At 38.8% G+C, this 17,983-nt stretch overlaps 1 protein-coding gene across 1 annotated transcript in view; it reads right to left on the bottom strand.

Annotated features, from left to right (window-relative positions):
* The window catches only part of L3MBTL4 (L3MBTL histone methyl-lysine binding protein 4), a gene marked incomplete at both ends in the record, with an annotated part of 345,501 nt that overhangs the window by 107,908 nt on the left and 219,610 nt on the right, over positions 1–17,983 (bottom strand). The window lies entirely within an intron of this gene.

The following is a 17,983-nucleotide window of genomic DNA, read 5'->3' as shown; positions in this document are numbered from 1 at the left end:
TGTGAGTATGTATGTCATAATTCTACTTATCATTTAGATTTTTTAAAAAAAGGAAACATTTTTAATCAAAATGCAAGAAACTGAGAGTGAATTTCTATTGAAGTTTTATTTTTGAACCTTAAAAGGAGGCCCTGTAATAACCACTGTGGAGCATAGTGAGCTAGTGAGGTCACCACCCGTGGTACAGTGCAGAAGACAAGTATACTAAGTATAGGAAAACTGGGGTCCACTCCTTAGCGCTAAGTTTGTAACCCACAATAGATATTTAAACTCTAGAGGTCTCAACTTCTCCATCCAAAATGGAGACAATACATGCCTTACACTGTTTGTCTGAACAATTAGTACAATAACTTATAATACAGCTTACAAACTCAGACTTCATTGATGTATATAAAAATGCGTGGAATGTTTTCATTAATTCAATATATACAATTTTCATTATACTCTCTCTATATATATCATCATGATTTATTTACATTCTTGTGGGAAAGAACTACAGAAAGAGGACTTAAACTTAAGCAGTGCATATCTAGTAGAGAAAGCTGGGCAATATGGACTGTCAGAGGCATAACAAGTACACTAACACAATCCAGCCATTTTACAAAGAATGGGGGAGGGGGAATGGACAATTCTGTTTCTGCTGACATGTTTTTGGAAAATTTGTATGTATTTTCCCTAAACATTATATATTTAATGAAACTGAGTTGTACTCCTCTGCAATATATACTGATGAAGACCTTGCAAAATTAAAAATTAGTAGTTAGTAGCCTTATATAACTGATGGGGATTTTTTAAGCAATCTGAAAATAAATCAAACAAATATATTGAGTAGCTTTAAAAAAAAAAAAGCTAGGCACTGCAATTAATCATAGTTCTACCTTGCTTCAAAATTAAAACAGCACTAGGGAAACATGCCAAGTCAAACCCTGTAAAAAGCTCCAATTCAGTTACATTTTCTCAGAGAGGTGGGAACCTTCTAGGGACTCCCACACTCTTCATTTAACTTCATTTTATCCTCACAAAAACTCGGAAAACTAGGCCCAGAAATCACTTGCCCATCTTGTGCACATAGGGAGTGGATGGTTGAGCCTGGACACAGAACATAGTTATATTCATTCATTTACTTACTGTTAATGTCTGCTTTTACACTACAATGGCAGAGGTGAGTACTTACAGTAGCTATCTTATGGCTGACTGTAGGGTAAATGATTAAATGATCGAATGAGGGCTTTTCTGGCCTTCCGCCATTAAATTAAATGCATGCCTGATGGCGGAGACCTGGAGCAGGGTGTGGGCATGCATAGGTGGGTACACCTGGGCTGAGACAGGGCTTATACGGGTGCTGTCACAGGGTGCCAGCAGAGCAGAACAGAACGACCAGAGAGAGAGAACGAGAGCACACCAGCAGAGAAGCAGAGGCCAGGAGAGAACACCACAAGCCCAGAAAGAGTGAAGATTTGCTGGGGGATGGGAGGCCTGCCAGTCTCCCGGCACCCCCCTGCCCGCCCCCCACCCCCGCCCGCATCTCTGCCTGCTGTGTACCTGGTAATCCCAGTGAAAGCCTGAAAGAGCCACTGAGGGCTTCAGGACTCTCTTCTTCACTGGTCTGCTCGGGTCATAGAGATCCTGCCCTGTGTCTTCCTGCTGCTACACTGACAAAGCCTGAAATATTCACTATATGATCCTTCACAGAAATTTACTCCAAGACCTCTTCTAAAAATAAGGAAAAAGTTCCTAAAGTCAAAAATATACATAGCACATGTGATTGTTTTATAGTGCTACCTTTCCCCAAATTGCCCTAATAACTGTATTTGGTTATAGCTTTTAATAGGGTTTGAAAGGAAAACTTTCAGACAAATTGTTCAAGTTCAATCAACATCTCTTTGAGCTTCACCTACAACTTTTCAGGCATTGCATTCAGCGAAAATGCAACCCGCCATCAAGATTGGTAATATAATAGAGGACACAGTTGTGTGCACTGCCAGCTTCACACAAAGTTGACTATAATGGCTATTAAGAAAAGGCAAAGAAACTGTTATGGTGTCAAAAGTAGGAGGTTTTCTCTGCTTAAAAGTTTGAAAGATTAGAAAAAGCTTTCAGGAAGAGATGAGTTTGAAATAGGTTTCAAAAGTTTTACTAAGGGAAACACAGAGAGGGACATGGTAAAGAATTAGGGACATGAAGAATTAGTAAGGGGCGTAGTGTGATGAGATGAGTGTGCAGGCTGGGGACAAATTATGACTCAAAAGCTTTCTATGTACATATGTGTAATACATGCTTGATTCGCTAAGTTTGATTATAATAAAGCAAAATGGATCAAGGACCTGTAAGAGGCAGTCTAAAGGATTTATACAAATATTTAATTTATAAATAAAAATTAAAGACAAAAATATGCATGATCAATCATGAATTAATTATATACATATGAAAAATGTTTACTGCGGCATTATTTATTAAGGAAAAATACTGGAAACAACCTGAATAGGTGAGTGAGATGAATGCATTAAGGTACATTCACATACCAGGAGATGATAGATAGGTACTGAAAATACTGTATTGGATTCATCTGTGTTGATATGGCAAATCCTTCATGCCATATTATTAAATAAAACTGCTTGTAGGTTAACAAAATTAATATTTTTTAAAAAGAATTTGGTGTGGGGGCCTCCCCGGTGGCACAGCGGTTGAGCGCTGGGTTGCGAAGCTGCCTGCAGCCTCTGCAGCGCAGGTTTGATCCCCGGCTGCAACCCCGGGCACAGGAGGAGGGTCCCACATGGCGCGCAGACCTCTCCTGCCGCCCGCGGCTCCCCTCAGCAGTGTTCTTTGGTCCTTCTGCCTGCTCTGCTCCCCGCTCTTGCTCTGGTGAATTCTCTCAACCCCCCCGCCACGCTTCTGACTGTACCCAGTGCTTGTATAAATAAATAAATAAATAAATCTTTAAAAAAAAAAAAAAAAGGATTGGGTGTGTATCTGCTTATGTGTAAGTATATATAACCACAGCAAAATGTTGAAGAGACCATGACAATGTATTCACACATGTAACCTCAGGATATAGCAACAGAGTTGAGGAGAACGGCATAAAAAATTATTTTTTAATTACTGTATTATGAAATTATTGCAGTTGCATTTTATTATGTATTATAAACTTTCAGGTTATGCTGTTGGATAGGAAAAGGTCTAGGTTAATGTTAAAATTAATGTGTGTAATTTTTTTCTTTTTACTAATCCATGTTTTCTTATTTTCATATAATACACAACATTATGACAAAAAAATCTTGTTAAAAGTCCCAACTCTACTATTTAATATCAACAGAAAATTATTATTTTAAAGCCAGGTTAGGTATACAATGAGAAAAAAAAATGCCTGCCTGTGCTTGGGCAACAAAGTTTTGTTTTTGTGGGATGCAGGAACATCAGTATTTCTTTTATGCAAGAAACCATCAACATTTAAGCACACACTGTTCTGCAACATTTAATTACTGAGAGTCTGGGCCAAGGCAGGATTCCAGAAATCCAGAGATCCACAATAAATTATAAAATACCTAATAAAAATCAGCTTAGAAAAATATTTTTAAAGCTCTTTTTAAGGCATATATTGGTTATTTCATAACTTTTCAGCAAAACTCTGTTTAGGAAATGCAAGACTAGGATGAAGATGAAGAAAGTAAGGCAAGGAAGGCCAAGTCCTTTTAGTCCATCGGTTTTTGTCTACACTTCTGAGTTGATCTAGTTGATCTAGACGAGTCATTTCATTTTTATTTGCAAAATATTCAATACAACGCTTTTTCCCCATAATGTCTTGGATCTGCTTTTGGTTTCTAGTACTTTAGAGGTAACTGCTGAAAATCCCTGTTATTTCTTTCAGGGCACTTATCATAATCTGTGATTTCCTCTTCATTTCCAGTTTGTTTGTTTTTTTTTCCTTCCTCCATCTCCCCTACTTGAAAATAGGCTCCATGCAGGGATAGAACTGCTTTGTCCACCTCTATATCCTCAGAACCTAGTGAACCACTTTGGCAACAGTTGAAGCTCCAGATATATTTACTGATTAAATGGATGTTGACACAATGAGTGAATTAACATACTTCACTGCCAAGTCTGAAGGGACTAGAGCCATCCTACCTGAACTCAAAATCTTGCCTTGCCACTTACTAACCTGGGTGATTCCCTTGTCATTAAGTGAAAACTTAATAAAGAAAGGATATCACCAGAATTTAGAACAGTATTTTTCTAAGACTTGTTCAACACAGATAAATAGTGAATGAAAAAAAAATGTCCAATTTTAGAACCTGACTATAATCATGATCCTGAATTCAGTAATATTCAGCTCTTCATATTCCATAAACCACTTCTGTTCTGACTGAATTTTAATTGTGCAGTAGGTGGTGGAATAGAGAATAATGATCTGGGACCAGAGGCTTCAAATGTCACCAATTGCAGTGTGAATAAAGGACTGAAATCCGTGTTGAAGTTGCATTAGATAATCTCTTGAGACCTTCCCCAGTGTAAAGCTTCGGTACTGTCATACCCAGCAAGAGGTTCCTCAAAGTTGGACTGCAAGTGTGGAGTGGGAGGGAGAGTGCTGGATGGTCTTTGGTTTCCTGTCCCACCACATTTTTTTGCAAGCTCAGAAGAATCCTAGGTTGCCTTGGTGTTTTGATCACTGCTCCCTTGATTAAGGGGTTTAATTTAGTTCAAGATGCCTAATAAGTCTAGGCTAAAAAAAATAAAGTTCTAAATTTTTATGTTTGGAGCAAAGATGTACTACAGAACAACTAGTATTGGCTCAATTGCAAAACTTTAATATCAACAATTTATAAAATGGGAATAAGATATGGAATTGTGGTTTCAAGAGTTTCTTCTATATTTCAGGCCCAGTCATATAGCTATATATCTGTATCTATATCATACTTTCTTCTCTATACCTATATTCAAAATCTGTCTCATATTTTATATTCATTTCACAGGTGAAGAAATTCATATTTAATAGAAAAACTAATGTGTACAGTTCAATTAATCCACTTAGATTTACTAAGACTTATATTAGGAATAGTAATGAAGAAAATTATGCACACACGCACAAACACAAAAGAAGTACTATATAGGCATATGGACACACACGTACAGGTATGGTGTAGGCCTGAGACAAAGGAGTGCTGGGAACAAGAAATGGGACAATCTCTTATTTGACCCATATGCTAAGAACTAGCACAGTTCCTGGCACATAGCGGTTGTTCAAAATCTATTTAATTTGTTGAGGGCCTAGTAAGTCCCAGGCATTTCCTTAGGTGTTAAAAATACAAAACATGTAAAACGTAGTCTCTAATCACAAAATATTCATTTGGGTCGAGTTGCTATAGAAACCTTTAAGACAGAAGCAAGCCTACCAATAAAAACAATAATGTGGATGATGGGGAGTGAGAGGGGACACTGAGTAGACTTTACCTCCTAACACTGAGAATTTATGTTGGGAGGAGTAAAAGAAAATACCAATGAATTAAAAAAAAAAAAACAAAAACTATTTATGGCTTGGAAGGTTAACATGTGGAACAGCAAATGAACACTATATTAATTCTGAGAATGGACCTTGTAGAAGGTATTTATTCTGCAACTAATTTGAGTAGTGGAAATAAACTAGTTGGCCCATGACAGTACAATTTATTATGAGGATCATTAAGGAACTATTTTAGTACAAGCCATTCTTTCTGATAGCCATCATTTTCCATAGCCATTTTTACTATCAATATAGGCCTTTGGGGCTGCATAAAATTTATAATATGGCAGGCATTTGAAAAACAAAGTTAGTTTTATTAGGCATCTTCTTAGATTTTCTTAATAGCAATGATTGTATATGGCAGATATTTTAATTAATGGTGACTCTACCAATTGTGTAAATTATAATATATAAAACATAATTTGGGGAGGGAAAGAAGATATTAAGGAATACTCAGGTGGGCGGGAAATCTAGTCAGACCTGGGAAGCCAGCTAAAACAGATAATATGGTGGGTGGCAGGTGTATTTCAAAATAATTTTCTTTCTGATGATAACATGACACTGTTTTAATGAGTATAATTTTTTTCTCATAAAGCTAGAAGATTTCAGTATATTACAATAAAATATGTGCAAGATAGCAGTCTTACAGATAAGAAGTCTTTAGTACATTGTAATGAAATAACTTTAAAGTGGAAGATTTTGCATTATATGTGGTACAAATTAGAATATGAGGTTTGGGGAAATCTTGGTAAGACTCTTACCCTTCAGCAGTTTCTATTTTCACAAGATGAGAAATAAGTGCATCATATGATGACGCTGAGAATCCTAGACAGAAGAATGTATACTAAATATAAACCTATATTTAGGCATTTTCAAATGCCTTTACCTTCCTTTGCTAGCCTCATGTACTTGAAATGTATAGAGGATTTGGAGTCAGCAGCTCTGGATTCAAATCCCAGCTTTTCCAATGACTGCCAACATGATCTTGAACATACTGCCTAACCTTTCTGAAGCTTTGGATGCTACATTATAAATCAGAATAAAAATACTTACTGCATACAGGGTTGTTGTGAGGATGAAATAAAATTAATAGATTTTGCATACAAATTGTTTAGTACAGAGGGGCGGAGCAACATGGTGGCGAGGAGACGCTGCGAGTAAGATCTCCCATTAAAAAAAGTTAATAGGGAGGAAAAGCGGCAGGTCCCAGTGAGAACTGGGACACGGAAGATAAACGGACGACTCCAGCAAACTGCCCGAAGAAGAAAGTTGCCATAAAAGAGGGCGAGAAGGGAGGGAAGCGCAGAACCCTGCTCCCCTCCCCCGCCCACAGAGGCGGCACTCTCCGACCGGCAGAGACGAGGGAAACAACAAACCAAAACGCCCAACAAGAAAAACGGATGCAGCAAGCGGGACTGTGAGTGGAAAGGAACTATTTCAGCCACCACACACCGTGAACGGGAGCTGAGGCGAACCCTGCAGGATCCGCCCCGGAGGTGAGCTCCACAAGCCATTAAAGAGAGCCCCGCCCACCAGGAGGAGACCAGCACCAGCACACAGCCCCGGCCGCCCGGTAAGCTTGCGCGAAAGCGGCGCTCGGATTGCAGCTGCCCAGGTCCCCGGTAAGCTTGCGCGAAAGCGGCGCTCGGATTGCAGCTGCCCAGGTCCCCGTGCGACCTAGGCTTGCGGGGAGACGGCGGAGGCCCTCCCTGAGTGAGCAGGAAAAGGTGCCCAGGCAGGGGAGCGGGATTCAAAAGGCGCCATTCCCGCGCCACTGATCTGGGCTACAGCCCGCATCCTGGAACTGAGGGCTTCGGAACTGAGACCCGGGCGGAGGCCCTCCCTGAGTGAGCAGGAACAAGGCGCCCAGGCAGGGGAGCGGGATTCAAAAGGCGCCATTCCTGCGCCACTGATCTGGGCTACAGCCCGCGTCCTGGAACTGAGGGCTTTGGAACTGAGACCCGGGGCACGAAATTAGGGGCGTGGGTTCCCCACGACGGTGGGGCACAAGGCAGACACAGCACCCCAAAGCCGTTGAGGTGTACCCTACCATCCCCGCTCTGCTCCCTGTCCCACGGGGTGGAAAATCAGCTCCCCAAGGGCTCTAGGAGAGATCTCTGGTGCCACCTAGCGACTTGACCCCAGCACAGGCTACTGAAGGAGCTAGTGGCCAGCTGGGGAGTTAGCCCACACCGGGCCCCTTCTGAACAAGTAGTCTGAGCCCACAGGGAGAGCGAGCACCCACAGCCGGGGCAGACCAGGCGCGCAGAAGAGTGTGCCTGAGACCAGAAGCGCAGGGAGTGTGTCCCACATTACCATTTTAGAACAGGGACATTTCTTCAGTAAAGACTACCTGCAGAAGGCTTCCTCAGGAGCCAGAGGTGAGCGGGGGAAGTTCGCCCACGCCAGACCCCCTCTGGCCTGCAGTCCAAGCCCAGAGGGGAGCAGGAACCCACCGCCGGGGCAGACCAGGCGCACAGGGGAGTGTGTCCCCACATCGGCATTTTAGAACAGGGACCTTTCTCCAGTAAAGGCTGCTTGAAACTGACAGATGACTCCTGGAAGAACCAGAGGGGAACAGAGAAGCCCACCCAAGATGCCGGCAAGTCCCAACAACACAGTGTCCCAACGCATACGGCAAATTAGAAAACAGACAGTAGGGAGGAGAAGAACCACACGCAACCTAGCAACTCTCCAGAGAAAAAGCACACCACAAAAAGAAAGCCAGCCCCCAGATTGCAACGACAATAACTTGGAAGAATTTCTGAGCCTTCCAGAAAGAGAATTTAAAATTGCCGTGATTAAAAAACTGACAGAAGTCATAAAGGAAAACAATGATAAGGGAAAAATAATCAACGATCAGAAGAATGCAATTGAGTCCCTAGAGAGGGAAAACAATGGTCAGAAGAAAGAAATTGAGTCCCTAAAGAGGGAAGTAAAAGAAATGCAGGAGATCAAAGAATTAATGGAAGAACTAAAGAATTCTGGGAAAAGCAATGAAAGCAGAATAGATGAAATGGAAGAACGAATAAGTAATCTTGAAGACACAGAAATAAAAAGAACCAAAACAGAAAAGGAAAGAGAAGTACGAAGGAAAAAGAACGAAGAAAGACTTCGGGAACTATCTGACTCCATGAGGAAAGGAAATATAAGAGTTATAGGAATACCAGAAGGAGAGGAGAGAGATGTAGGAACAGAGAAAATATTCGAAGAGATAATTGAAGAGAACTTCCCAAATGTGAAGAAGGAGCTGAAAATTGATATACAAGAAGCAAGAAGAACACCAAACTTCCACGACGAAAGGAAAAATACAGCAAGACACATAATAGTAAAGCTCCCAAGAATCCAGGACAAGGAAAAAATAATGAAGCTGGCAAGAGGGAAGAAACAGATAACATTCAAAGGAAAACCAATCAGGCTGACATCAGACTTCTCCGAAGAAACACTACGGGCAAGGAGAGAGTGGAGGGACATAGTCAACAGACTCCAAGAAAACAGATGCCAACCAAGAATACTCTATCCCGCAAAGCTCTCCTTCCTCTTTGAAGAAAGAATATGGACCTTCCCAGACAAACAGAAACTCCGGAATTTCATTGCAACTAAACCCCCACTCCAAAAAATACTACAAGGAGTCCTAAAGCCAGAACCTCAGAGGGACGAATAACAATGAAAGAAGGCCAAAAAAAAAAAGTTATTAAAAGAATAAATAAAATCAAAGGAAAGACAAACACAATGGCAAATACAGATGCTAACATATCAATATTAACTCTAAATGTAAATGGACTAAACTCTTCAATAAAAAGACACAGAGTTGCAGCCTGGATTAAGAAACAAAACCCAACCTTTTGCTGTCTCCAGGAAACACATTTAGCTACAAAAGATAAAAATAGGCTCAAAGTTAAAGGATGGAAAACAATCCTACAAGCAAATGGACCAAAAAAGAAAGCAGGAACAGCTATACTTATATCAGATAAAACAGATTTCAAACTCAAAAAGATAAAAAGAGACCCCAATGGTCACTACATTATGATCAAGGGGACAATACTTCAAGAAGAAATAACACTCATTAACATATACTCACCAAACGAAGGAGCACCAAAATATATCAGACAACTGTTGTCCTCTCTGAAAACAGACATCAGAGAAAACACATACGTAGTGGGAGACTTCAACACACCACTATCAACAATGGATAGATCAACAAGACAAAAAATAAGTAAAGAAACCAAAGCTCTAAATAAAGACCTAGAGCAATTGGGCTTAACAGACATCTATAGAACACTAAACCCCAAAAAAATGGAGTACACATTTTTCTCAAGCGCACACGGATCATTCTCCAGGATCGATCACATACTGGGGCACAAGACAAACATCAACAGATACACCAAGATTGAAATCATATCAACCATCTTTTCTGACCATGAAGGCATCAAACTAGAAATAAACCATAAAAAGAAGGCAAGGAACTTTCCTACCTCATGGAGATTAAAAACCACACTACTGGAAGACCATTGGACTAATGAGGAGATCAAAGAAGAAATTAAAAAATTTTTTGAATTGAACGACAAGGAGGACACCAATATCCTAAATGTATGGGATGCAGCAAAAGCAGTAATAAGAGGAAAATATATAGCAATAGAAGCTCACATCAAGAAACAAGAAAGAACGCAAAGAAACAACCTAATCTCGAAGCTCAAAGATCTAGAAAAAGAACAACAAAAAAACCCCAAAACCAGTAGAAGAAAAGAAATAATAAAAACCAAAGCAGAAATAAATGAAATTGAAACTAAAAAAACAATCCAAAAGATCAATGAAACCAAGAGCTGGTTCTTTGAAAAAATCAATAAAATAGACAAACCCCTAGCCAGGCTCACAAAGGAAAAAAGGGAGAAAGCACAAATAAACAGGATCCTCAATGAAAGAGGAGAAATCACAACGGACACAGCAGAAATCAAAAGAATAATCAGTAACTACTATGAACAGTTATATGGAAACAAGTTTAACAATCTAGAGGAGATGGACAAATTCCTACAACTCTACCATCACCCAAAGCTAGATAAAGAAGAAATAGAACACCTAAACAGACCAATTACAATTAGCGAAATTGAAATGGTAATCAAAAACCTCCCCAAAAACAAAAGCCCAGGACCTGATGGATTTACAAATGAATTCTACCAAACATTCAGAGACGAATTAGTGCCTATCCTTCACAAACTCTTCCAAAAAATTGAGAAGGAAGGGACAATACCAAACACGTTTTATGAAGCCAACATTACACTAATACCAAAACCGAACAAGGACAACACAAAAAAGGAAAACTACAGGCCAATCTCCCTAATGAACACTGATGCAAAAATCCTGAATAAAATTTTAGCTATCAGAATCCAACAATGTATCCATAAGATAATTCACCACGACCAAGTTGGATTCATTCCAGGGGCACAAGGATGGTTTAACATCCGAAAATCAATCAACGTTATCCAACACATCAACAAAAAGAAATATAAAAACCATATGATAATATCAATAGATGCTGAGAAAGCTTTCGACAAAGTGCAACACCCATTCATGATAAAAGCCCTTGAAATTCTTGGGATACAAGGAACATACCTCAACATCATAAAGGCCATCTATGACAAGCCAACAGCCAGTATCATTCTCAATGGTGAAAAGCTGAAAGCAATTCCATTAAGATCTGGAACAAGACAAGGATGTCCACTCTCACCATTGCTTTTCAATATAATACTGGAAGTCCTAGCCAGGGCAATAAGACAAGAGAAAGACATCCAAGGAATCCAAATAGGAAAAGAAGAAGTCAAACTATCACTATTTGCAGACGATATGATATTATACATAGAGAACCCCAAAAACTCCACAGAAAAGCTAATTCAACTCATCAATCAGTTCAGTAAAGTGGCAGGATACAAAATCAACACGCAAAAGTCAGTAGCCTTCCTATACACAAACAATAAATCTGAAGAAGAAGAAATCAAAAAGACCATCCCTTTTGTTATTGAAACAAAAAAAATCAAATATTTGGGAATAAATCTAACAAAAGAGGTAAAGGACCTATACAAAGAAAACTATAAAACACTGTTAAAAGAAATAGAAGAAGACACAAAGAAATGGAGAGACATCCCCTGCTCATGGATTGGAAGAATAAACATTATTAAAATGGCCATCCTTCCAAAAGCAATATACAGATTCAATGCTATTCCAATCAAAATTTCAATGTCATTCTTCAAAGAAATAGAACAATTATTGATGAAATTCATATGGAATCACAAAAAACCCCGAATAGCCAAAGCTCTCCTGAAAAAAAAAGAAGGGAATGGAGGCATCAGACTCCCAGACTTCAAACTATACTACAAAGCTATAATCATCAAAACCGCATGGTATTGGAACAAGAACAGACATACAGACCAATGGAATCGAATAGAAAATCCAGAAATAAACCCACAGGTTTATGGTCAACTAATCTTTGACAAAGGAGCAAAGACTATGCATTGGAGCAAAGAAAGTTTGTTCAATAAATGGTGCTGGGAAAACTGGGTCGCTACATGCAAAAGAATGAAGCTTGACCACCACCTCACACCATACACAAAAATCAACTCAAAATGGATTAAAGAACTAGACATAAGACCTGAAACCATAAAATATATAGAAGGAAATATAGGCGAAACACTACGTGATTTGCACATCAAAGACATCTTTACAGACACATCACCCAAAGCAGTGATAGTGAAGGCAAAGATAAACAGCTGGGACTATATCAAATTAAAGAGCTTTTGCACAGCAAAAGAGACAATAACAAAAACAAAGAGAAACCCCACCAACTGGGAGAACATTTTTGCACCCAACACTAATGATAAAGGACTGATCACAAAAATCTGCAAAGAGCTGATGAGTCTCAACAACAACAAAGAAAATAATCCAGTCAAAAAATGGGCAGAAGAGCTAAAAAGAAACTTCTCTGAAGAGGAAATGCAAATGGCCAACAGGCATATGAAAAAATGTTCAACATCACTTGTCATCAGGGAAATGCAAATCAAAACTACCATGAGATACCATCTTACACCAGTGAGAATGGCACATATTAAAAAAACTAGCAATAACAAATGTTGGCGAGGGTGTGGAGAAAAAGGAACTCTTCTGCACTGTTGGTGGGAGTGCAAACTGGTCCAACCACTGTGGAAAGCTGTGTGGAGATTTCTGGACCTACTAAACATAGAGCTTCCATATGACCCAGCAACTCCACTCCTAGGTATTTACCCAAAGGACACAGAAACATCAATTCCAAAGAGCACCTGCACCCCTATGTTTATAGCAGCACTGTTTACAGTAGCTAAGCTTTGGAAACAACCCAAATGCCCAAAAATAGATGACTGGATCAAGAAGATGTGGTACATATATACCATGGAATATTACTCAGCATTCAAAAAAGATAAACACATGCAATTTGCTGCAACATGGATGGCGCTGGAAGGGATCATGCTCAGCGAAATAAGCCAAAAAGAAAAAGAAAAATACCGGATGGTCTCACTCATAGCAGGAATCTAGAAAACTTAAATAAGGGACCAGGAAAATGAATAACTATAAGAAAGTGAAAATCAAAATCAACAAAAAACTATGAACCAGAGACACTTTTAGGGGGGCGGGGGCGGGAGGGGAGGGATTGGGGTCAGAATGGGGGGCTGCAATTGTATGGGGAATATAACAATAAAATTTATAAAAAAAAAAAAAAAAAAATTGTTTAGTACAATGCTTTGCATCCCAAAATAATTTTGATATTTACTTAGGTAGTTATCATAGTTAATATTTCTGGTGTTAAAATTATCAGTTTACTATACTGGAAATTGATGACTTTAAGCAGACCTATGGTTGCATCCCAGAAAAGTTTCTAATGAGAAGCTTTACTTTCTTACCTATAAATGACCATACTATACTATCATGACAATAATGTCTGCTTTGCCAGAATCACAAGGTTATGGGCAGCTCAAAAGGTAATATCTGTGCAAACAACAAACTGTTAAATATATTATAGGCATTGCACCCAACCCCATAGAGTACATACCCAAATGAAAGAAACTTAAGTATAAGTCATTACCTCCATTGAATGCAATATGAATATTATACTATTCTATGGCACAAGGGAAAAAGCATATATTTGACAAACACATATAGTGGTAATTTATTCTGAGTCTCGCTCTTGGAAGTTTGTATTAACATGAAATCTTATTGCTATGAAGGTGAATATTGAAAACACTACTAGTATTATATAACCCACTCACATTGAAAACATGATCCTCTACTGAGAAAATGAGAACATAAATAGACTATTTCCACTACTAAATCACAAAGTGGAGACCAAAAAAACATTACTAATAATAACTCCCTAACAAAGATTAAGATGAGAGCAAACACTTTTTAAAAATAATGACAAAACTGGGATGCAGTTAAGGAAAAGAAAAAATTCTGTAAGTTCTCTGGCAGCATCTCATTGATTCTGGAAAAATGTTAAGAGTTAATTTTGTAATTTTCACTTGAATTGTTATGAATCTGGAGACTCCAAAGTGACAAACATTGCATCTTTAAGACAAATCACAGCAATTCTCTCCAGAGCTCAGTGACAGAAGTACTGATTGGAGATCAGTGGAAACTGTGCATTAATGTTCACTAAATTTTTTATATTATTTAATCTGGATAAAATATTTTAATTATTTTATTGAGGTGATCGTAACACTGGTTTACAAACCTGTGTATGATTTAGGATCACTCCTTGAATTTTTGCTCCACCATACCCATCACCAAGATGCCCATAGTCTATCAACATATTCCATGCTGCTTCTCTCTTTTTCTCTCCCTCTGGTAACCTCAATTCTACAGATTTCTAGGATTTGTTATTGGTTTGGCTTTACCTGATTCTTTGCATTATATCGTTATATTCCACATATAAGTGACACTATCAGGAATTTGTCTTTCTCCTTCTGACTTATTTTGCTCAGCATAATCTCCTCTAGTTGCATCTATGTAGTCACAAATGGCAAGAGTTTCCTCTTTATTTTTTAAATAACTGAGTTGTATTCCATTGTGTGTACATAAATTATGTCTTCCTAATCCATTCATCTGTATTTGGACATTTAGGTTGTTTACATTGCTTAGCTACTATAAATACTGCTGCAATGAACATAGGTGTTCATAAATCCCTTTTAATTAGTGTTTTGCATTCCTCAGGTAGACGCCTAGGAGTGGGAGAGCTTCTAAAATGATAGATCGATTTTAAATGTTTTAAGAAATTCCATACTTCATGCCCACCAGCAGTGTATGAGGGTTGCTTTCTCTCCACAGTCTCACCAACACTTGTGTCTCTGGCCTTTTTGATATGGGCCCCTCTATTTCTTTTAAGAACAGCTTACAGTTTCCCTTATATAGGTCATTCATCTCCTCTGTTAAATTGATTTCTAGGTATTAAATTATTTTTTATGTAATTTAAATGGGAAGGGTTTCTTGATTTCTTCCTCCTCGAGTTCACTGTTTGCATATAGGATGGCAACTGATTTTTGTATATTGATTTTGTAACCTCCCACTTTTTGAAATGATTAAATTACCGTTTTTTAAAGATTTATTTATTTAGTTATACAAGAACTGGGGTACAGGCCAGATGCACAGGAGGGTGAGAGGATTCACCAGAGACAGAGCGGGGAACAGAACAGGCAGACTGATGAAATACATTGCTTAAGGGAACAGTGGGTGCAACAGGAGAGGTCTGCAGCGCCATGTGGGACCCTCTCCAGGATAGAACTAGCGCTGCAGAGGCTGTGGACAGCCTCACAGCACGGCACTCGCTCAACCGCCTGCACCACCAGGGGAGGCCTGATTCAATTACATTTTTAAGTGAAGACTTTAGGGTTCTCTATGGCTACTATCATGTCATCAAATGATAAGATTATTTCACCTTTCCCAATTTGGATTCCCTTTATATCTTTCTCTTCCTTAATTAGTACTTTCAATATTATGTTGAAAATTAGTGGTGAAAGTAGACATCCTTATCGTTATCAGATCTTAGTGTGAAATCTTTTAGTTTAGCTTTTCACCATTGTGAATGATGTTAACTGTGTGTTACCTGACCTTTTGGTTGAGGTACCCTCCCTTTATCTCCAGTTTTTTAAGGTTTTTTTTTTTTTAATATTAAATGGATGTTGAATCTGACCATACGTTTTCTCAGAATCTAGTAATACGATCATAAGGTTTTTATGTTTCCTTTTGTTGATATGATAAAGAATGTTGATTGATATTTGGATATTGAACCATCCTTGTGTCCCTGGAATAAATTCCACTTGGTCATGGTATATTATCCTTTCAAAAGATTTTTAATTTCAGTTTGCTAACATTTTGTTGAGGATTTTTGCACCTATGTTCATCAGGGAAATTGGTCTGCAGTTTTGTTGCAGTGTCTTTGCCAAGTTTTGGTATTAGGGTAATATTGGCCTCATGAATGTGTTTGGAGTATTTTCTTGTTCTCAGTTATTTAAAAGAATTTAAGATGGCTAGGTATTAGTTTACCTTTGAAGACTCAGTAGAATTTATTAGTGAAACTATGTGGTACTGAACTTTTGTTTTTTGGGAGACATTTGATTTTTGTTTAAATTTCCATGCTTGAAATTGGCCTATTCAGATTGTCTATTCCCAATTCAGCTTCTGATGGTTGTTTATTTCTAAAACTTTGTTAAAATTATTAGTATACAATAGTTCATAGTAAGCTCTATGATTCCCTGCATTTCTGAGATGTCTGTTGTAACTTCTCTTTTATTTCTGATTCTATTTATTTGCATTTCCTCACATTTTTTTTCCTTTTTGAGCCTAGCTAGAGATTTGTCAATATTGTTTATTTTTTTCAAATAAATAGCTTTTGATTGCATTAATCTTTTGGACTGTTTTGATTTCTATTTCACCAATTTCTGCATTAATTTTTATTATTTTCTTCCATCTTATGTTTTTGTTAAACTACTTCTAGTTTCCTAAAGTGACAGATAAAGTTACTTATTTGAGCTCTTTCCTGTTTATTGATGTGAGTCTTGTCTTTTTTTTTAAGATTTATTTATTTATTTATTTATTTATTTATTTATTTATTTATTTATTTATTTATACAAGCACTGGGTACAGTCAGAAGCACGGGAGGGTGAGAGAATTCACCAGAGCCAGAACAGGGAGCAGAAGAGGCAGATTGACGAAGAAGCACACTGCTGAGGGGAGCAGCGGGCGTGGCAGGAGAGGTCTGCGTGCCATGTGGGACCCTTGCGGGTGGCCAGGGATTGACCCAGCACTGCAGCTTCGCAGCCCAGCACTCAACCGCTACGCCACCAGGGGAGCCCTATTTATTTATTTATACAAGCACTGGATACAGTCAAAAGTGCAGGAGGGTGAGAGAATTCACCAGAGTCAGAGTGGAGAGCAGAGCAGGCAGACTGGTGAAGTACATTGCTGAGGGGAGCAGCGGGTGGCAGGAGAGGTCTCTGCGCCATGTGGGACCCTCACCAGGCGGCCAGGGAACGAACCAGCGCTGCAGAGGCTGCAGGCAGCTTTGCAACCCAGCACTCAACCGCTGCGCTACTGGGGAGGCCTGTGAGTCTTGTCTTTATTGCTATATTCTGCCTTCTTAGTATTGCTTTTGCTTTGCACCATAGGTTCTTGTAGGGTGTATGGTCACTGTCATTTGTATTGAGAAGTTTTTTAATTTCTTTGTTATTTTCTTCATTAATCCAGTAGTCATTCAGTAGTGTGCTCTTCATTTTCCATATATTAGCATTTAATTTTCTGCTTGCTTTTTCTGCTATCTCACCTAGCAATTTCAAACATATCACCCCATAGTTAGGAGTGTACTTCCACACTAAAAAGCTCTCCTTTACCCATGATCACCCCAACATAGGAGTGTGGGTTGGTGCCCTGGCCATAGTTTCTAGGCATTTCTCTCTCCACACACCTTTTGTTGTAGTCAGTGTTAGTCTCTAATAATCAGGAGGTATCTAGTTTTTACCCCAAGTCATGTGAGTTCAGTAATCCTCTGGATTATTTTACATTATCCTCCCAGGAAAGAGGCAGGTAACCTGCTCTGATGCCATCTTCTCAGCAACTTTCTATAACACCCCTTGAGTGACCACCAAAAAACTAGACAAAGGTCAGGACCAGTGACATCTTTGCTGCCTCCCCAACTGGATCCCTCTGGCAGTGTCTCTGGAGGAGGCCACTCAGGTGTCTGTGGCTACCAGTTGCAGGCAAATTCCTAATTTTCACTAATTTAATGTTCATGCCTATCCTTGGTGATAGCCAAGTAAAAATTATTTTCATGAACATATCGAATGAAAAAGATGGAATTTAAATATTCTTTTTTTCTTGTATCTGATATCTTTTGATTTTAACAGCAACAACTTAGTTAGAGGAAGCAGAGTTTTAGGAAATTACTATAAGCAAACTGTGAGAGTTAAAATAGAT

This window comes from Talpa europaea, assembly GCF_964194135.1.
Source record: "Talpa europaea genome assembly, chromosome: 13".
NCBI lineage: Eukaryota > Metazoa > Chordata > Mammalia > Eulipotyphla > Talpidae > Talpa > Talpa europaea.
Note: the sequence above shows the minus strand (reverse complement) of the source record. Positions and strands in the feature narration are given on the sequence as shown.